Here is a 23,210-nt window from a genome sequence, read left to right on the forward strand (position 1 = left end):
ATTCTTGTATATAGGAGGCAGTATTATAGTAGTTATATTCTTGTATATAGGAGCAGTATTATAGTAGTTATATTCTTGTACATAGGAGCAGTATTATAGTAGTTATATTCTTGTATATAGGAGGCAGTATTATAGTAGTTATATTCTTGTATATAGGAGGCAGTATTATAGTAGTTATATTCTTGTATATAGGAGCAGTATTATAGTAGTTATATTCTTGTATATAGGAGGCAGTATTATAGTAGTTATATTCTTGTATATAGGAGAAGTATTATAGTAGTTATATTCTTGTATATAGGGGCAGTATTATAGTAGTTATATTCTTGTATATAGGAGCAGTATTATAGTAGTTATATTCTTGTATATAGGAGCAGTATTATAGTAGTTATATTCTTGTATATAGGAGCAGTATTATAGTAGTTATATTCTTGTATATAGGAGCAGTATAATAGTAGTTATATTCATCTATATAGGAACAGTATTATAGTAGTTATGCACAAAGGAGAAAGAGAGGGACGTCACTCACCAGAATACGGTGCAATTTTCTTTATTTCTTATCAACGGTGCAGAGACATGGAGCACGGACGCCAGAAGGTAGGACTAGCTCATCAGTGGAAAGCTGGGTGACAGCTGTTGCGCGTGCGTATCACGCTTCTTCAGACCCTACCTGTTCCGTGATGCGTCACCCCTAAGAGCACACCTCCCTGGGTGACGCACCCGGAACAGGTGCGTGCTAACTGTTACATTAAAAACAAAAAATAATAACAACTCGTAATGAAAAAGGATTTGTTACAAGTATAAAAGATTTCTATCACAATAGTATAAATGTAGAAAAGTACAAAAATTACAAGAATTACAAAAATTATTCTCTCTATAAAAATGTATCTATGAAGAGAGAAAATGGGAAAAGAAAGGGAGGAAAAAGGAATAAAGAAAAAAGGGGTTGTACATTAACCTGAAACACAGGATTATAAATTACAAAAAGACACTGTAGTCCACTCTTTCATTGAGTCCTAGGTTGCCGGCAGCATTAAGTTTTATTATCCATTTGGCTTCTGTTTGTAACAGAAGTTTTCTTTTATCTGAATTTTCTTTGCTGCGGATAACTTCGAGTCCCTGAAAGAGTAAGTTATCACAGATGCCTTTATGCTCACTGTTCATGTGTTCGATAAAACGGGGTGCACCTTTTTTAGTTTTAACTGAATAAACATGTTCCCTAAATCTTGTATTCAGGGTACGTTTTGTGCTACCAATGTAAAACCTTCCACATGAACAGGTCATCGCATACACAACCCACTGGGTTCTACAGGTGATCAGGGTGTTAACATGTATAATTTCTCCACCAATAAGGGTGCTTTTTCCTATTTTCATATTGGGACACCAAATACATGTACCACACTTGTGGTTCCCTGTGGGGCCAGATTTTGTGAGCCAGTCAGAGGTTTTTGGATTCGAACAGAAGTTACTACTGGTGACTGCATCTCTCAGGTTTTTACACCGCTTGAATGTGATAAGAGGTCTATCATGTACCAGTTTTCCAAGGTCGGTGTCACTTTTTATCAAGGACCAACTATTATGTACTGCTCTTCTTATAACTTTTTCGAGGGGGCTAAATTTGAAGGAAAAGGAGAACCTAGGTGCTGGATTGTCAGAGGATTTTACTTTAATATCTTTTTTGGCTTTTTTGTTTTTGTTAATTGAAAGTAAATTGTTTCTATCCTGTACTAGGGCTTTTTTTAATGCTGTATTAATGATAAATAAAGGGTAACCACGAGCCAATAACCTCTGCTTCAGTTCTTCGGCTTGAGAAATAAATTTTTCATCGGTATCATTAATGCGTCTCAAACGCAAAAATTGTCCATAAGGTAAAGCGGTTTTTGTGTGTTGAGGATGGTAGCTCGAGAACTGAAGCAGAGAATTAGAGGCTGTGGGCTTCCTGTAACCTGATGTACGAAGTTCCCCTCCTTCAGTTTCGATAAGAACATCTAAGAATTCAATTTTTTTCGAATCAACTTTGTAAGTGAATCTAAGATTCATATCATTTTTTTCGTTAAGGTATTCTACAAATTCCCTGAAGTTCGCCGCGGTGCCATCCCAGGCGATGAACACGTCATCGACAAATCTGAGATAGCACCGGACGAACTTCAGGAAAGGATTGAAGGTGGTGAACACATGTTTTTCCTCGAATGAGGCGACGTACAGATTTGCAAATGTACAGGCCACGGGGGTGCCCATGGCCACACCCCCGATCTGTCTGTACCACACTTCATCGAACAGAAATGCATTATTTTTTAATATAAATGCCAAGGACTCACAAATAAATTGGGTCACTTTATCAGACTTTCCGGAGTGCGATAAGATCTCCCTGATGCATTCCACCCCTTTATCTTGTGGAATGCTAGTATAGAGATTCTCTATATCTATAGAGGCTAGCAGCATATTATCTGACCATACTAAATCTTGTAAAAACAAAAGAAATTGGTTGGTGTCCTTTACCAGCGATGGCACTTCCTGCAGAAGGGGTCGCAGTAACCACTCCAGATATTTGGACAATGGTTCTGTGACTGAGCCCCTTCCTGAGACAATAGGTCTCCCGGGAGGGGCTTCCAAGGTCTTATGTACCTTCGGCAGGAAGTACCATCGCGGGCTAGAAGGAAACAAAGGAATCAATTTTTCAGCACGTTTTTTAGAAATAATATTGTTTTCAACTGCTTTTCTAAGTAGACCCTGTAGATTCTCTCTAATTTTAGGGACAGGATTCGTATGCAATTTGGTGTAGGTGAGAGAATTGCCCAGCTGCCTCAGAGCTTCGTTTTTATAATATCCTGTGGTCATAACGACCACATTACCGCCTTTATCGGCTTTTTTTATAACGATATCATTTCTTTTCTTGAGACAGTCTAGTGCTCTTCTCTCGCCCACACTCAAATTGCTGGGGTCTTTTTTATAGATAAGGGACTTAACTTCACGAAGTACATTATTATGAAAGAGATCGATATTACTCCCCGGTGTCACCTGAGGACAAAAGGAGGATTTAACCCCACCCTTAAAGTCCTCAAATGACAGCTCCCCAGTGACTATGGGGTCCTCGGCTGTATCCTGCAAATCAATTAGATGGTCGAGACATTCGAGCTCGCTAGTTGTAGCGTCTTTGAGGACGCTAAACCCGAGAGGGCCAACTACTGCTGGGATCTCCCCTTCTAGTGGACTAATAGCTGTATTTTTATTAGCAAATATTTTTTTCAGATTTAATTTTCTGATGGACTTAAATAGATCTACTTCAAAGTCCACTATGTTGAAGTCCTCCGTAATACAGTAGTTGAGACCTCTATTTAACAGAGATATAGTGTCCTGGTCGAGTGGCCTGTCCGTAAGATTGATAACTGAACAGACATCTTCTACTTGTTCCAAGACACTTTCTTGTTCCTCTGGATGTTCCTTTTGGGACGACCCAGGTCCTCTTCTCCTTTTCCTTCTGGGTCCCCTTCGTGCTTTCCGCCTAAAGGGCCACTTGTTTTTTTAATGTTAGAGTCCATTTTTTTGGTGTTTGATGCGGTTTCTTGATCATTTTTATCTTGATTTTCTTTTGAGGCTCTTTGTTTTTCGCTATCGTTCTTTCTAGACTTTCTATTTTGATCTTCGTTCCCACTTGAATCGGACTCAGTGGTCCAATAATCGGTTGTTCTACGTCTCGCTTGTCCGCCTCTGGGTCGTCTCGGGCGTTGTTTTTTTGGACCTCCTACGGGAAACACTTTTTCAGATTCATAGTCTAGACGATCTCTAATAAATTTATCCTTTTTTTGATCCTTGATAATAGATTGTAATGCCACTATTTTTCTTTCCATTTTTTTGGAAAAAGTATGAAATTGCTCTTCGTCCAAGCGGGTTCTGAGTTCTGTTTTTGTCTTTAGTAATTCTTCTGTTACTTTTGTATATTCTTGTTCGTTCCTATCTATGACGGCTCTTAACATTTGCATGCAATATTCCTGATGGATGTTTTTCCAGGTGTGGACAAATTCAGGGTCATCACTGAATTGAGAGGGTTCTTTATATGCTCTTAAGCCTCTCGGGACCCTTTCGCAGTCCACGTATGACCGTAGTGAGTTAACTGTCCAAAATAACCGTGTTTCCTTTTCCGCCAAGGCAAGTACTTTAAATTCAAGATTCTTAAGACTTAGGACTTGTAACGTGTCCTTCACATTACACTGATGAAAAAAGTCCCTAGCATCCTTCCGTCCGGCTCCTACTGCACCGTCCGGCACCTCTGGTATACTGTCAGACGAATCTTCGGATTCCATGGTATGCGTATGAGGCTTGCGAGCTGGGAGTTAGGGGTGTGCTCAGACTAGTGGAAATAAGCAATATCGCAAATAACTCAGCAAGAGTGAATAGTCGGCACCTCTACCCCGAATAGCGCTCCTCCCTTAGTGCTTCAGCAGCAAGATGTATGTACCCTGGTTCCTGAGTCTGTCCGCTACAGTTCCATGAAGTGCTGGCAGGCACTGTAAACTGTGTGGTTCCAAGTCCCTTAAAGATGCAGCATTCACAAAAGTATGCACAAAGGAGAAAGAGAGGGACGTCACTCACCAGAATACGGTGCAATTTTCTTTATTTCTTATCAACGGTGCAGAGACATGGAGCACGGACGCCAGAAGGTAGGACTAGCTCATCAGTGGAAAGCTGGGTGACAGCTGTTGCGCGTGCGTATCACGCTTCTTCAGACCCTACCTGTTCCGTGATGCGTCACCCCTAAGAGCACACCTCCCTGGGTGACGCACCCGGAACAGGTGCGTGCTAACTGTTACATTAAAAACAAAAAATAATAACAACTCGTAATGAAAAAGGATTTGTTACAAGTATAAAAGATTTATATCACAATAGTATAAATGTAGAAAAGTACAAAATTATATTAGTTATATTCTTGTATATAGGAGCAGTATTATAGTAGTTATATTCTTGTACATAGGGGCAGTATTATAGTAGTTATATTGTTGTATATAGGAGGCAGTATTATAGTAGTTATATTCTTGTATATAGGAGCAGTATTATAGCAGTTATATTCTTCTATATAGGAGCAGTATTATAGTAGTTATATTCTTGTATATAGGAGGCAGTATTATAGTAGTTATATTCTTGTATATAGGAGCAGTATTATAGTAGTTATATTCTTGTATATAGGAGCAGTATTATAGTAGTTATATTCTTGTATATAGGAGGCAGTATTATAGTAGTTATATTCTTGTATATAGGAGCAGTATTATAGTAGTTATATTCTTGTACATAGGAGCAGTATAATAGTAGTTATATTCATCTATATAGGAACAGTATTATAGTAGTTATATTCTTGTATATAGGAGCAGTATTATAGTAGTTATATTCTTGTACATAGGAGCAGTATTATAGTAGTTATATTCTTGTATATAGGGGCAGTATTATAGTAGTTATATTCTTGTATACAGGAGCAGTATTACAGTAGTTATATTCTTATACATAGGAGGCAGTATTTTAGTAATAATATTCTTGTACATAGGGGCAGCATTATAGTAGTTATATTCTTGTACATAGGGGCAGTATTATAGTAGTTATATTCTTGTATATAGGAGCAGTATTATAGTAGTTATATTCTTGTATATAGGAGCAGTATTATAGTAGTTATATTCTTGTGTATAGGAGCAGTATTATAGTAGTTATATTCTTGTACATAGGAGCAGTATTATAGTAGTTATATTCGTGTACATAGGAATCAGTATTATAGTAGTTATATTCTTGTACATAGGAATCAGTATTATAGTAGTTATATTCTTGTATACAGGAGGCAGTATTATAGTAGTTATATTCTTGTATATGGGAGCAGTATTATAGTAGTTATATTCTTGTATATAGGAGGCAGTATTATAGTAGTTATATTCTTGTACATAGGAGGTAGTATTATAGTAGTTATATTCTTGTACATAGGTGCAGTATTATAGTAGTTGTATTCTTGTATATAGGAGGCAGTATTAAAGTAATTATATTCTTGTATATAGGAGATAGTATTATAGTGGTTATATTCTTGTACATAGGAGGCAGTATTATAGTAGTTATATTCTTGTATATAGGGGGCAGTATTATAGTATTATAGTAGTTATATTCTTGTACATAGGAGGCAGTATTATAGTAGTTTTTTTCTTGTATACAGGAGCAGTATTATAGTAGTTATATTCTTATATATAGGAGGCAGTATTTTAGTAATTATATTCTTGTATAAAAGAGGCAGTATTATAGTAGTTATATTCTTGTACATAGGAGCAGTATTATAGTAGTTATATTCTTGTATATAGGAGCAGTATTATAGCAGTTATATTCTTGTATATAGGAGGCAGTATTATAGTAGTTATATTCTTGTACATAGGGGCAGTATTATAGCAGTTATATTCTTGTATATAGGAGGCAGTATTATAGTAGTTATATTCTTGTATATAGGAGCAGTATTATAGCAGCTATATTCTTTTATATAGGAGCAGTATTATAGCAGTTATATTCTTGTATATAGGAGGCAGTATTATAGTAGTTATATTCTTGTATATAGGAGGCAGTATTATAGTAGTTATATTCTTGTATATAGGAGCAGTATTATAGTAGTTATATTCTTTTATATAGGGACAGTATTATAGTAGTTATATTCTTGTATATAGGAGCAATATTATAGTAGTTATATTCTTGTATATAGGAGCAGTATTATAGTAGTTATATTCTTGTATATAGGGGCAGTATTATAGTTGTTATATTCTTGTACAAAGGCACTCTACTGCAAAGGCAGGATTAAAGTGCTCGCCATGAGTGACTGTTGTTGTGTGGTGAGCCACGGGGTGTGATGTGAGGTGTAGGGGGCAGATGGTATTGCCCAGGGGTAGAAGGTATTAACCCTTTTGTCTTTGTGACGCCAGGGCGTGGTTTGCCTGTTTAACCACCCGAATGTAGAACCGCTAGTCCTAGGTTAAGCAGGGCAAATAATAGTCCAAGGCCAGGTTAAGGTTAACGGGAGCTTTACTGAGGTTAGGCAGGTGTTACAGTCTATACAGTTCGGCGAGGATCCCAGAGAGGTGACCAGTAATGCAGGGGACCTCGCAGCTTGCTGGGACTTGCAGTGACTTGAGAGACTTTAGGTGCAGGCCCCACTGACTACAATTGACTTGACTTGACTGAAGATGATGACAGATGATAAAGTTGACTTGACTTACTGACTTGTGGCTGCAATTTACGTTGAGGTCTCCAGATGTGCTGGACACTGACCCTGAGACATCTGGACTGGACTTGACCTCAGCAGAACGTGAAACAAGAGAGAAAAGAGTGTGATTGCAGCTACTCGCTTTCTTATCAAGGGGGGCTGTGCAAAGAGCCCATAGGCTACCTGTAGGTCACCTGGTCACCTGGTGCTCTCTGGGTAACAGACATATGACTTAAACATGTGACAAACATTATCATGGGACTATCAATCATGTGACCAACATCAAAGGTCCTTTGCACTAAATAGACAACCTATTCACATTATGGGGGGTACAGGGACTCAACCTGACGGGACTGTAGGAACATATCCCGTACTGGGACATCACAGTTGGATCTCATATACAACATGAATTCATTGTTAAAGCAGTACTCTACTGTCCAGCATTCGAAACATTTAGTTCTGAATTCTGTATGCGCACTGTGGGGGGAGCGTAAACTTGCATTGAGGGAGCGTGGTGTGACCTCACAAGGGGGCGTGGCCGACCCCACAGCACACACACAGCCTTTGGAACGCTGGCCAGTGGATCCAGTCCTTAGCAATCCTGGTTTCTCACTCACAATTCCACTGCAAGTGAAGGGTATGGTAATTGGCTGTCACTGGCAGGACACATAATGGACATAGTGAAACCAAATTTAATTCTGTGCCTGGAAATGTCTGGGTAGAGAAAGGAGTGTGTAATGAAGAGAAAGGGGTGTATTGTGAGAGGACAGAGGTAAAGTATTTAGTCAGCCACCAATTGTGCAAGTTCTCTCACTTAAAAAGATGAGAGAGACCTGTAATTTTCATCATAGGTATACCTCAACTATGAGAGACATAAGGCGAAAAAAATCCATAAAATCACATTGTCTAATTTTTAAAGAAAATATTTGCAAATTATGGTGGAAAATAAGTATTTCTTTTTCTGTTCCATTGGGGGACACAGAGACCATGGGTATATACTGCTGCCACTAGTAGGCTGACACTAGGCAACAAAAGAAATTCAGCCCCTCCCAGCAGGATATACCCCGCCTACAGACTATGAGCTATCAGTTTTAGCTTAGTGTCCGTAGGAGGCAGACACAGGTCTGTAGCATAGCGCTCACTGTTTCCCCATTTGCAAAGAAGGGGCACAGGCATCAAGTTATGCACTGTCAACCCCTTCTCGTCACCGGTCAGTGCCTGGGGTTGTACCTTTGGGTCCGGGTCCTAAACTAAACTAAAATGCTTGTGGTTCTGCTGAACCCACCTGTCCTGCCTGCACCACTGCGCGCCCTGTCCCCCCCTGGTCCTTCATCCCAGGATGTTCTGTCGGAACTTGCGGGCTCTGCTCTCCCCCTGGAATGGGTTTCCTCCCTCTGTCGGTTGATTTCAGACCTGGCGCGGGCTTCCCGTTCTATGGTGACGGCTTTGGAGAGGTCTTCCTTACGACAGACCTCCAGAGAGGCTCGCTTACACTCCCCTGATCATAATTTTGGGCAATCTCAAAAGCGCCCTAAGGTTTTCTCCTCTGGTTACTCTCTGGAATCCGGAGCTCAGGACAGGTGCTCTCCTCATAGGTCTTGCTCCTTTTCCCTGGTGCCCCGGGATGCCCTTGCTCTAAGAGTCACTCTATTGGTCGCCGTCCTGATTCTCCAGGTCTGCGTGCCAGGTCCTTTTTGCTTTCATCTAAGGCTGCCTCCACCGGCTCCCACTCTCCTGGGGAACTGTAAGATGAGGCGTCAGGTTCTGCCTCTGATCCAGAGGACCTAGCCAATGCGTCCAACAACTTAAAGGGGTATTCCAGGCCCAAACTTTTTTTTATATATCAACTGGCTCTGGAAAGTTAAACAGATTTGTAAATGACTTCTATTAAAAAATCTTAATCCTTCCAATAGTTATTAGCTTCTGAAGTTGAGTTGTTGTTTTCTGTCTAACTGCTCTCTGATGACTCACGTCCCGGGAGCTGTGCAGTTCCTATGGGGATATTCTCCCATCATTCACAGCTCCCGGGACCTGACATCATCATTGAGCAGTTAGACAGAAAACTTCAGAAGCTAATAACTATTGGAAAGATTAAGATTTTTTTATAGAAGTAATTTACAAATCTGTTTCACTTTCCGGAGCCAGTTGATATATTTAAAAAAAAGGTTTTGCCTGGAACAGCCCTTTAACCCCTTGGGGACGGAGCCCATTATGACCCTAAGGACGGGAGCATTTTTTGCAAATCTGACCACTGTCACTTTAAGCATTAATAACTCTGGGATGCTTTTACTTATAAATTTGATTCCGAGATTGTTTTTTCATGACATATTCTACTTTATGTTAGTGGTAAATTTTCGGCGATACTTGCATCCTTTCTTGGTGAAAAAAAAAATGTCATGAAAAATTTGAAAATTTTGCATTTTTCTAACTTTGAAGCTCTCTACTTATAAGGAATATGGATATTCCAAATAAATTATATATTGATTCACATATACAATATGTCCACTTTATGTTTGCATCATAAAATTGATGTGTTTTTACTTTTGGAAGACACCAGAGGGCTTCAAAGTTCAGTAGCAATTTTCCAATTTTTTGCAACATTTTTAAAAATTTTCAGGGACCAGTTCAGGTTTGAAGTGGATTTGAAGGGTCTTCTGGTTAGAAATACCCCATAAATGACCCCATTATAAAAACTGCACCCCTCAAAGTATTCAAAATGAGATTCAGTAAGTGTGTTAATCCTTTAGGTGTTTCACAGGAATAGCAGCAAAGTGAAGGAGAAAATTCAAAATCTTAATTTTATACACTCGCATGTTCTTGTAGACCCAGTTTTTGAATTTTTACAAGGGGTAAAAGGAAAAAAATCCTCTCAAAATTTGTAACCCAATTTCTCTTGAGTAATAAAATACCTCATATGTGTATGTCAAGTGTTCGGCGGGTGCAGTTGGGGGCTCAAAAGCGAAGGAGCAACAATGGGATTTAGGAGTGAGTTTTTCTGAAATGGTTTTTGGGGGGCATGTCCTATTTAGGAAGCCCCTATGTTGCCAGGACAGCAAAAAAAAAACCACATCGCACACTATTATGGAAACGACACCCCTCAAGGAACGTAACAAGGGGTACGGTGAGCCTTAACACTCCATGGATGTGTAAATGAAAAAAAAAATTCCACTAAAATGCTGGTTTTTCCCCAAATTTTACTTTTTTACAAGGGATAATAGGAGAAAATGCCCCCCAAAATTTGTAACCCCATTTCTTCTGAGTATGGAAATACCCCATGTTTGGACGTCAAGTGCACTGTGAGCGAACTACAATGCTCAGAAGAGAAGGAGCGCCATTGAGCTTTTAGAGAGATCATTTGTTTGGAATGGAAGTCGGGGGCCATGTGCATTTACAAAGCCCCCCGTGGTGCCAGAACAGTGGACTCCCCCACATGTGACCCCATTTTGGAAACTACACCCCTCACGGAATGTAATAAGGGGTACAGTGAGCATTTACACCCTACTGGCGTTTGACAGATCTTTGGAACAGTGGGCTGTGCAAACAAAAAAATTACATTTTTCATTTTCACGGATCACTGTTCCAAAAATCTGTCAGACACTTGTGGGGCATAAATGCTCACTGTACCCCTTGTTACATTCCGTCAGGGGTGTAGTTTCCAAAATGGGGGTCACATGTGGGTATTTATTTTTTTGCGTTTATGGCAGAACCGCTGTAAAATCAGCCACCCCTGTGCAAATCAGCAATTTCGGCCTCAAATGTACATAGTGCGCTCTCACTCCTGAGCCTTGTTGTGCGCCCGCAGAGCATTTTACGCCCACATATGGGGTATTTCCGTACTCAGGAGAAATCGCGTTACAAATTTTGGGGGTCTTTTTTTCCTTTTACCTCTTGTGAAAATAAAAAGTATGGGGCAACACCAGCATGTTAGTGTAAAAAGATTTTTTTTTTACACTAACAGGCTGGTGTAGACCCCAACTTTTCCTTTTCATAAGGGGTAAAAGGAGAAAAAGCCCCCAAAATTAGTAGTGCAATTTCTCCCGAGTACGGCGATACCTCATATGTGGCCCTAAACTGTTTCCTTGAAATACGACAGGGCTCCAAAGTGAGAGAGCGCCATGCGCATTTGAGGACTAAATTAGGGATTGCATAGGGGTGGACATAGGGGTATTCTATGCCAGTGATTCCCAAACAGGGTGCCTCCAGCTGTTGCTAAACTCCCAGCATGCCTGGACAGTCAGTGGCTGTCCGGAAATGCTGTGAGTTGTTTTTTGCAACAGCTGGAGGCTCCGTTTTGGAAACACTGCCATACAATATGTTTTTCATTTTTATTGGGGGGGGGGGGGCAGTGTAAGGGGTGTATATGTAGTGTTTTACTCTTTATTAGGTGTTAGTGTAGTGTAGTGTAGTGTTTTTAGGGTACATTCACACTGGCGGGTTACGGTGAGTTTCTCGCTAGGAATTTGCGCTGCGGCGAAAAATTTGCTGCAGCTCATACTTGAAGCAGGAAACTTGCTGTAAACCTACCCGTGTGAATGCACCCTGTATATTCACATGGGGGGGGGCAAACCTCCAGCTGTTTCAAAACTACAACTCCCAGCATGTACTGACAGACATGCATGCTGGGAGTTGCAGTTTTGCAACAGCTTGAGGCACACTGGTTGGAAAACCTTCAGTTAGGTTCTGTTACCTAACTCAGTATTTTCCAACCAGTGAGCCTCCAGCTGTTGCACAACTACAACTCCCAGCATGCACGGTCTGTCAGTACATGCTGGGAGTTGTAGTTTTGCATCAGCTGGTGGCACACTGGTTGGAAAACCTTCAGTTACGTTCTGTTACCTAACTCAGTATTTTCCAACCAGTGTGCCTCCAGCTGTTGCAAAACTACAATTCCCAGCATGTACTGATCACAGAAGGGCATGCTGGGAGATGTAGTTATGCAACAGCTGGAGGTACGCAACTACAACTCCCAGAATGCCGAGACAGCTGTTTTCTGTGTGGGCATTCTGGAATTTGTAGTTTTGAAACACCTGGACTGCTACAATTTAGAGACCACTGACCAGTGATCTCCAAACTGTGGACCTCCAGATGTTGCAAAACTACAACTCCCAGCATGCCCAAACAGCAAACAGCTGTGTGGGCATGCTAGGAGTTGTAGTTTTGCAAGATCTAGAGGACAGTATAGAGATCACTGTGCAGTGGTCTCTAAACTGTAGACCTCCAGCTGTTGCAAAACTACAAATTCCAGCATGCCCACACAGCAAACAGCTGTCTGGGCATGCTGGGAGTTGTAGTTTTGCAACATCTGGAGGGCTACAGTCTAGAGACCACTATAGACGTCTCAGACTGTAGCCCTCTAGATGTTGCTAGGCAACTACTCACCGGCTTCCGTCGCATCCGGGAGCCGTCCTCTTCTGCCGCACGCCGCCCGCAGATCTCCGTCGCCGCCCGCAGATCGACGTCGCTCCGCAGCCTCCGGAGGGGTAAGTGGACTCCGGCGCCGCTCCTCTTCATTTTCCCCGTTCTGCCCTGCCTATTGTGGGTGGGCAGGATGGGGAAAACGAAAGTAAACCCCTCCGCCCCAGATCTGCTATTGGTGGTCGCGTCTAGACCACCAATAGCAGGGATAGGAGGGGTGGCACCCGTGCCACCTCACTCCTATCGCTTTAGGGGGATCGTGGATGTCTTAGATTCCGGGTCACCCTTCCCTTTGGCCTGGCCACGGCCCTAAGGGTTTTTCACCAAGGTCTTGGCAGCGGTGATTGCCATCCTGCGAGCCCGGGGTGTGTCTGTGATTCCCTACTTGGACGACCTCCTGGTCAAGGCTCCAACAAGGGCCCAGAATCAGGAGAGTCTCCATCTCACTCTTCTGACCTTGTCCCGTTTCGGCTGTGTGGTCAATCGGGACAAGTCCAACCTGGTTCCCACCCAGTCTCTCACCGTCTTGGGACTCCAGTTCGACACGGGGTCTGCCCGGATTAGGCTTCACCCGGACAAGCACTGTGCACTGTTATCAGGAGTCCGCCTCCTCCATCGTCCTGTCCCAGTTTCCATTCGGCTCTGCATGGAAGTCCTGGATCAGATGGTGGCGGCCATGGAAGCCGTCCCCTTCACCAAGTTTCATTGTCGACCTCTGCAAATGGCCATTCTATCCTGGTGGGACAAGACTTCGCTATCCCTCAATCACAGGATCATTCTTCTTCCCAGGACTTGCCAGTCCCTCCTGTGGTGGCTTTGGTCCCCCTCTTCTTCAACAGGGTTGATCTTTTCTGCCCCTCCACTGGCAGGTCATCTTGACAGATGCCAGTAATTGCAGTTGGTGGGGAGTTTTCCGGGATCGGATGGCCGAGGTATCCAGGATCCTTCTTTGGGCGGAACTCAGGGTTCCCTTCATCTCAGTGATTCACATTCCAGGGGTGGAAAATTGGGAAGCGGACTTCCTCAGTCGCTCCTCAGCCGACCCCGCGAGTGGTCTCTTCATCCAGAGGTGTTTGCGGAGATCTGCAACCTCTGGGACACTCCGGACGTGAACCTATTTGCGTCCCACCACAACCAGAAAGTCCCTCACTTTGTCGCAAAATCCCCAGATCCCTTGGCTCTAGCCATAGATACCTAGTGATCCCCTGGTCGCACTTCGCCCTCCCCTATCTCTTCCCTCTTCTTCCTCTCCTTCCCAGGGTCCTGAGGAAGCTCAAAGCAGAGGGCATTCCCGCCATTCTCGTGGCTCCGGACTGGCCCAGGCGAGTGTGGTACGCCGACGTGATTCGACTAGTGGATGACGTAGCATTGTGCCTCCCTGTTCGTCCAGACCAGCTCTCTCAGGGTCCCCTTTGCCACCCCAATTTACTGTCGCTGCATTTGACGGCAAGCGGTTGAGACCGCGGTTCTGAGAGCCATGGGGTCCTCTCCTCAAGTGAACTGAACAATGATCAAGGCGCGCAAGCCTTCATCTACAAAGATTTATCACCGTACTTGGCGGTCCTACTTACGTTGGTGTGAGTCTCACTCCTTTTCTCCAGTTGTGTTCTCCCTCCCATACCTTCTTTTCTTTTTACAGTCTGGGCTGGAACAACGCTTGGCTCTCAGTTCTCTTAAAGGTCAGGTGTCGGTTCTCTCCATTCTCTTTCAGCGTCCCCTGGCGTCTGATCCTCACATCCGCACCTTTCAGCCCCGTGGGGCCTGAATCTGGTTCTCAGTGCCTTGCAGGGTACTCCCTTCAAACCTTTCTCTTCGTATCCTTTCCTGGAAGGTGGCCTTCCTCATTGCAGTCACTTCCATTAGGAGAGTTTCGGAACTGGCGTCTCTCTCCTGCCGTCCTCCCTACCTGGTTTTACACCAGGACAAGGTTCTTTTATGTCCGGTCCTGTCCTTTTTGCTTAAGGTGGTCTCCACCTTTCACCTAAATGAGGATATCGTCCTTCCGTCCTTTTGTCCAGCTCCGTCCCATCCCAGGGAACGTTAGCTTCATGGTCTTGATGTGGTATGGGCTGTTCGGATTTACCTTTCGGTCACTTCTTCCTTTTGCCAGTGTGACTCTTTCTTTGTGCTTACTGAGGGTCGTCATAAGTAGGGTTGCTCGCGAATATTCGCAATGCAAATTTTAATTGCGAATATCGCATATTCGCGAATTCGCGAATATTCGCAAATATAGCACTATATATTCGTAATTACGAATATTCGTTTTTTGTTTTTTTTCACAGTTCACATCACAGTGATCATCCCTCTCTGCTTCCAGCTTGTGTGGTGTAAGAAGGCTCTAATACTACTGTGTGAGACTGGCGTGCAAATTTTCACATATGTTAATTTTCGCATACGCGAATTTTCGCATATACAAAAATTAAATGCGAATATTACGAATATGCGAATTTAGCGAATATATGACGAATATTCATCCATATATTCGCGAAATATCGCGAATTCGAATATGGTCTATGCCGCTCAACACTTATCGTAAGGGACTTCCTGCTTCGGAGGCGACCATTTCCCGGTGGATCTGTTCTTCCATCTCGGAAGCTTACCACTGCAAGGGGAAGACTCCTTCTTTCCAGGTCTCAGTTCATTCCACTCTTTCTGTCGCGCCTCCTGGGCTTCGGACTTGCAAATCTGTAAGGCGGCCACCTGGTCGTCTTTGCACACTTTTACAATGTTTTACCAGGTGCATACCTTTGCATCCGCTGATGCTGGTTTGGGTCGCAAGGTGTTGCAGGCGGCCGAGGTCCAGCCTTCCAACTGAGTTGCCAGAGTTTTCTCCCACCCTGGGGATTGCTTTGATACATCCCACGGTCTCTGTGTCTCCCCATGGAACCGAATGTGAAAGGTAGATTTTTATGCTTACCGTAAAATCTCTTTCTCGGAGGATCCATTGGGGGACACAACACCCACCCATTTCCATGTCCTTGGTTCAAATGCCTGTCCGAGGGTTGGTTTGGATAATTTTTGTCTGTGGTTTTCTCGGACAGTTGCTGTTTTTTCTCTCCCTGTCGGTCCTCTCCTACTGCTTTGGGACTAAACTAATAGCTCAGAGTCTGTAGGCAGGGTTTACGCTGCTGGGTATGGCCAACTTTCTTTTGTTGCCTCGTGTTAGCTTCCTAGTGGCAGCAGCATATACCCACAGTCTCTGTGTCTCCCAATGGATCCTCTCAATACTTTGTTATATACCCTTTTGTTAGCAATGAGGTCAAACATTTTCTGCAAGTCTTCACAAGGTTTTCACACACTGTTGCTGCCATTCCTCCATGCAGATCTCCTCTAGAGCAGTGATTTTTTGGGGCTGGCGCTGGGCAACACGGATGGGGTTGAGATCTGGAGACTGGCTTGGCCACACCAGGACCTTGAAATGCTTCTTACGAAGCCACTCCTTCGTTGCCCGGGCGGTGTGTTTGGGATCATTATAATTCTGAAAGACCCAGCCATGTTTCATCTTCAATGCAATTGCTGATCAGTCGTCCTGGTCCCTTAGCAGAAAAACAGCCCCAAAGCATGATGTTTTCATCCCCATGCTTCACAGTAGGTTATGGTGTTCTTTGGATGCAACTCAGCATTCTTTTTCCTCCAAACACGACAAGTTGAGTTTTTACCAAAAAGTTCCACTTTGGTGGACATTCTCCCAATCCTCTTCTGGATCATCCAAATGCTCACTAGCAAGCTTTAGACGGGCCCGGACATGTACTGGCTTAAGCAGGGGGACAAGTCTGGCACTGCATGATTTGAGTCCCTGGCGGCGTAGTGCGTTACTGAGGGTTGCCTTTGTTACTTTGGTCCCAGCTCTCTGCAAGTAATTCACTAGGTTCCACCCTTGTGGTTCTGGGATTTCTGCTCACTGTTCTTGTGATAATTTTGACACCATGGGTGAGATCTTCATGGAGCCTCAGATCGAGGGAGACTATCATTGGTCTTGTATGTCTTCCATTTTCTAATACAGTAACCCCCCCACATGCGATGGCCCCGACATATGATCAAATCGACATACGATGGCCTCTCAGAGGCATGTCAGCATTGTATGTCGGGGCCATCACATTAACTGCTATCTGACAGCGCAAAATGCTTAAGCTGCTGTCGGATAGCAGTTTAAGCATCCCAGACAGGTTCACTTACCTATCCCCGCTGCTCCGGGTCCACTTTGCGATCCTACTGCATCTTCTGCATCTTCTCCGGGGTCCGGGCCTCGCTTTCCGGCGTCGTTATTACGTCATGCGCATGCCGTTCCGGCGCAGCAACGTAATAACGTCACCAGAAAGCGAGGCCCGAACCCCGGAGAAGATGCGGAAGAAGCCGGAGGATCCCGAAGAAGATGCCGGAGCAGCGGGACAGCATCGGGAGCCCCTGGGACAGCATCGGGAGCGGTGAGGATGCGGTCCGGAGCGGCGGGGACAGGTGATTATTAAATGCACTTTTTACATTGCACGAATCCCTCAACATACGATGGATTCGACAAACGATGGGTCGTTTGGAACGAATTACCATCGTATGTTGAGGGACCACTGTAATTTATTTCTTCCCACAGTTGATTTCTTCACACTAAGCTGCTTGCCTATTGCAGATTCAGTCTCTTTCCGGGCCTCGCTTTCCGGCGTCGTTATTACGTCATGCGCATGCCGTTCCGGCGCAGCAACGTAATAACGTCACCAGAAAGCGAGGCCCGAACCCCGGAGAAGATGCGGAAGAAGCCGGAGGATCCCGAAGAAGATGCCGGAGCAGCGGGACAGCATCGGGAGCCCCTGGGACAGCATCGGGAGCGGTGAGGATGCGGTCCGGAGCGGCGGGGACAGGTGATTATTAAATGCACTTTTTACATTGCACGAATCCCTCAACATACGATGGATTCGACAAACGATGGGTCGTTTGGAACGAATTACCATCGTATGTTGAGGGACCACTGTAATTTATTTCTTCCCACAGTTGATTTCTTCACACTAAGCTGCTTGCCTATTGCAGATTCAGTCTTTCCAGCCTGGTGCAGCTCTACAATTTTGTTTCTGGTGTCCTCCGACAGCTCTTTGGTCTTGGCCATAGGGGAGTTTGTAGTGTGACTGTTTGAGGTTGTGGACAGGTGTCTTTTATACTAATAACAAGTTCAAACAGGAGCCATTAATACAGGTAACAAGTCGAGGACAGAGAAGACTCTAAAAGGAGAAGTTACAGGTCTGTGAGAGCCAGAAATCTTACTTGTTTGTAGGTGACCAAATACTGATTTTCCACCATAATTTGCAAATAAATTCTTTAAAAATCAGACAATGTGATTTTATGGATTTTTTTCTCATTTTGTCTCTCATAGTTGAGGTATATCTATGATGAAAATTACAGGCCTCTCATCTTTTTAAGTGGGAGAACTTGCACAATTTGTGGCTGACTAAATACTTTTTTGCCCCACAGTATGAAAGTAAGAGGCGGGGGTGTAATGAAGGGGCCATCTGTGTCTGGATGGTGGACTTGAAAATAGTTGGAGATGCTAGTTCTTAGAGGACTAGTATTGTTCCTGATAGCAACAATGACGACCACATTTTTTGTGCGGCTAATAAAATCATTGCTTTCGGCCGTACATTGTTTTGTGTAAACAGGTGATGCGCAGCCAATAATTATTTTTTTAAAGGGCTTCATGACTGATGGAGCTTTGTGAAGGCTCTGTAAACATAGCAGATCCCCAAGACTAGCACTGGTTTACTCCTGTAAGTTGGCTCATCTTAACTGGCATCTTAGGCTGGGTTCACAAAGTGAAAATCCAAGACAGCCCGGCACTACAAGGTGAATAGGAGATGGATCTTGGGTGTGGGTATATATTGCAGTTCTGACGTGTGGCCGTGCTCTGGTTGCAACAGTAGTACTTCTATCACATGTGGACAAGAAAGAGGAAAAGTTGGCGACTCATCAATCTTGCATCTTTCAACTTCTTTATTGGATAAAATACTCACATTTATTCATAGGGAGGGGACATACACAGGGGGGTACAGAAAGGCGACAAGCTCCGTTTCGTGCTTCTCCCGGCCATTCGACCTAGCCTGGATACATGCACCATAAATGCAGGTAATATCCGTTAATGACCACCCACACACGTGATCAGTAACATCAGAGTACAGGTGAAACCATCACAAGCACACTGCTGTCTACTTTTTCATTTAACCCTAAAGGGCCCGTCGCGTTGGATCTAATGATTCAACGCAATTCCCTTTTGAGAAGCATCTTCTCTGTATTTTCTCCGTCTTTAGGTTCAACTTTTTCGAGCCCTACGAACTGGAGAACTTCAGGGTTATTTTCGTGTGCCTCTCTCACATGAGATAATAGATGGGGCGCTCCATGCTCACCCGTGCGGATGGAATAAAAATGTTCCCTAATCCGCACGAATAGCTGGCGATGCGTCTTCCCAATGTAATAGAAGCCGCATGGGCAGAGGATCGCATACACAATATTTTTGGATTTGCAGGTTATTAATTCATTAACTGTATGATGGATGGACCCTATTCTTTTATGTCTGATAGCCATGTTATAACTGCAGAAGTTGCAGCTCCTGCATTTTAGATTCCCTTTTGAGGACAAATCTCCTAACCATATAGTTTTTCTATTCTGCTCCTTATTATGTGCTATTCTCAACTTTTTATAAGTGATTCTTGGTTTTCTCATTGCTACGTTTTTTTAATATTCCGTCTGACTCTAAGATGTACCAGTTTCTCCTTATTGCAGCTTCTATTGTTTTATTCATTGGAGAATTATTGAACACAAAAGTAAACCATTTTTCTGGGTTCTCTTTAGTTTTTCACATAATAAATCCTTTCTTTTTGATCTGCTTTTTGTCTACTTTATCTTATTAATTCGCTGGGATATTCTCTTTCTCTTAATCTGTTGGTTAATTCGTCAGCTTGTTTTTTATATGTTTCTTCCTTGGTGTTATCATGTTTTAAATGGAAAAAAAAAGCCCAGGAAGAAGTACAGTGCCGCCTACAAAAAATCAAAATAGACAAATCACCAGGTTCAGATAGCATTCACCCCCGTGTTCTAAAGGAATTAAGTAATGTGATAGACAGAACCCTATTTTTAACATTGAGGGACTCTCTAGCAACAGGGACTATTCCCCAGGACTTGCACATAGCAAATGTGGTGCCAATATTTTAAAAGGGGTCAAAAGGTGACTCCCGGGAATTATAGACCTGTTAGTTTAACCTCCATTGTATGTAAATTGTTTGAGGTTTTTCTAAGGGATGCTATTTTGGAGTATCTTGATGAAAATGAATGTATGACTCAATATCAGCATGGCTTTATGAGGGATCGGTCCTGTCAAACTAACCTGATCAGCTTTTGTGAGGAGGTGAGCTCCAGACTGGACCAGGGGGAATCGCTGGATGTCGTATATCTGGATTTTTCCAAAGCATTTGATAAGGTGCCACATAAAAGGTTGGTGCATAAAATGAGATGGATCGGGCTGGGGGAGAATGTGTTTAAGTGGGTAAGTAACTGGCTCAGTAATAGGAAACAGAGGGTACTAATGGTACTTATTCTGATTGGGTGACTGTTACTAGTGGGGACCACAGGGGTCAGTCTTGGGTCCTGATCTATTTAATATATTAATTAATGACCTTGTAGAGGGGTTGAATAGTAAAGCTGCAATCTTTGCAGATGATACTAAACTCTGTAATGCGGTAAACACTATAGAGGACAGGGCACTGTTACAAATGGATCTGGAAAGGTTGGAGGTTTGGGCTGGGAAATGGCAGATGAGGTTCAACACTGATAAATGTAAAGTAATGCACAAGGGGAGGAAAAATCCGGGCTGGGATCATGTATTAAATGGGAAAATACTTGGGACGTCTGACGTGGAAAAGGACTTGGGAGTCTTAGTTAACAGTAAATTTAGCTGTAGTGACCAGTGTCAGGCAGCTGCTGCCAAGTCAAATAAAATCATGGGGGGCATCAATAGGGACAAGGAAATAATTCTACCGCTGTACAAATCACTAGTCAGACCACCCATAAAATACTGTGTACAGTACTGGGCACCAGTGTACAAGAAAGATATAGTGGAGCTGGAGAGGGTTCAAAGACGGGAAACCAGGGTAATATGGGGAATGGGAGGACTACAGTACCCAGAAATATTATCAGAATTAGGGTTATTTAGTTTAGAAAAAAGAAGGCTTAGAGGAGACCTAATAACTATGTATAAATATATCAGGGGACAGTACAGTGACCTCTCCCATGATCTATTTGTACCCAGGACTGTATCTATAACAAGGGGGCATCCTCTACGTCTAGAGGAAAGAAGGTTTCTACACCAGCACAGATGAGGGTTCTTTACTGTAAGAGCAGTGAGACTGTGGAACTCTCTGCCAGAGGAGGTGGTCATGGTGAACTCTGTAAAATAATTTAAAAGGGGTCTGGATACATTTTTGGAGATTAATAACATTACAGGTTATGGATTCTAGATTGATATCAACTCAGTAGGGACTCATTAGGGTTACTATGTTACTTCAACATGAGCTAATCAGCAGTTAAATAGTCCCATCTACCCCAAATGGTAACAATAAAAACTACAATTCACCTCCCAAGAAATAAACCCTGCGCAGCTCAGTAAATGGAAAAATAAAAGGGATCAGAACAGAGTAATGCAAAGCAATTTTTAAAGTATTTTTTATTTGAATAAACTATATACATTGGGTATCAGTGTAATTGCGCTGATCCACAGAACAAAATTAACATGTCATTTTTACTGCAGAGTAAATATAGTAAGATTTAACTCCCAAAAAGTGGCAGAATGATGAGTGCTCTGGTTTTATTTCACCCAACCCAAAAAATATAAAAAATTTATAAATACATTTATAAGTCCAAAAACTTTCTCCCACCCCATCGAGAACCTCCAGAAATATGATAAGAACATAACAATGTTTAATAGCAAAAGGTCCTGCATGAAAGCTGGTGTATTGTCCATGAACTGTCTCACATTGTCGTGTAATGCTTTACTTCACCTGTGGTGGCACTGCAGGAAAATTGAACCCTTTCTGCCAAGTTCCCCTGCCGATCACAACTGATTAACAAATTTTGAACAGCTTATTTTCAGGGGACCCGCCTAACAAAAGGGGTCTGTGAAAACAGAGAACCTGTTCAAGTAATCTTGCATATATTAAGGTTTGTAGGTCTGAACCCTCGGCCCCATTAAAGCAGAGTATTGTCTGGGTAATCCCAAGGGGATTGTGTTGTGTGGACAGTTGTTCTCCACGTGAGCAGGTGACGCTGCTGTGACATCTCCTGTATAAACCATTGTAGCCACATTCAGAATACGCTGTGACAAACACAACATTTTGGGTGCCAGCTGCTGAGAACAGGTGAAGCACTGCTGTCCAGTATAAACTGAACACATGAACACAATGAATCAGTAGACAATATCCCATTGAGCCTACAAGTCATAACAAACACCGGCCATTTTTCCAAAATGCCTTGAACCTTTGACATAAGAAAGTAGGGCAGTGTTTTTGTATTTTTCTGTTTTATAGGTTTTACATTTTTTTTGGAAATTGTCCGAATCTTAGACAATCCTTTTTAACTCCTTCCATCACCATGCCATACATTTCTTATGGGGGAGGTAAGTACTTTTTTAAGTAAAATTATGACACTGAAATAGCGCGGCTATGTGAACTGCAATAGTTTAGATCCATGACAGCCCAGACTCTGGCTGTTTAAAGGGGTACTCCACCCCTAGACATCTTATTCCCTATCCAAAGGATAGGGGATAAGATGTCTGGAGGCAGAGTACCCCTTTAACCCCCCAGATCAGAGGTCCCCAACCTAGTCCTCAAGGCCACCAACGCTCCAGGATTTGAAATTTTCCCTGTTCTATTCCAATGTGAAAGTGAAAAAACACAGAATGTTGGTGGGCCTTAAAGGGGTACTCCCCTGGAAAACATTTTCTTTTAAATCAACTGGTGCCGGAAAGTTAAACAGATTTGTAAATTACTTTAGGAGATATAATAATATCCCTGGTAGAATAATAGTTTTATCAGTGGTTGCTAAATGAATGTAAAAGTTACCCTGTGAAATATCCCTGGTGGTCTGGTGGGTATGAAAAAATGTGTAGAGGCCTAGTATATGTAATCGTATCCCTGGTAATCTAATGGATTTAATAATATCCCTGGTGGTCTGGTCATGATAAGTCCTGTAGAGGCCCAGTATGTGCTATCATCTCCCTGATTCCTCAATTGATTTAATAGTATTCCTGATGGTCTGATAGGTATGATAAATTCTGTAGTGGCCCAGTTTCATGTCCGGGGTAGAGATCAGTGCAGACCTAGATCTAGCTTCAACCACTGTCCCTACCTACTTGAACAATCTGCCCTAAACAGCAGCCCCTAACTGGGTGACTGTCTAAGTGCAGGAGTGTCAAGAGGGGCCAAACAGTCCAGGTCAATAACTCACAGGCAAAAACGGTACAAAATCTGCAGGCAAAGAATAAAAGGGTACAAGCCAAAGAGTCAGAACCAAGAGGGCAGCGAAGTACAAAATCAGAGGCAAAACAAAGTCAGAACAGGCAAAA

Source organism: Hyla sarda, chromosome 3, assembly GCF_029499605.1.
Source record: "Hyla sarda isolate aHylSar1 chromosome 3, aHylSar1.hap1, whole genome shotgun sequence".
Lineage (NCBI taxonomy): Eukaryota > Metazoa > Chordata > Amphibia > Anura > Hylidae > Hyla > Hyla sarda.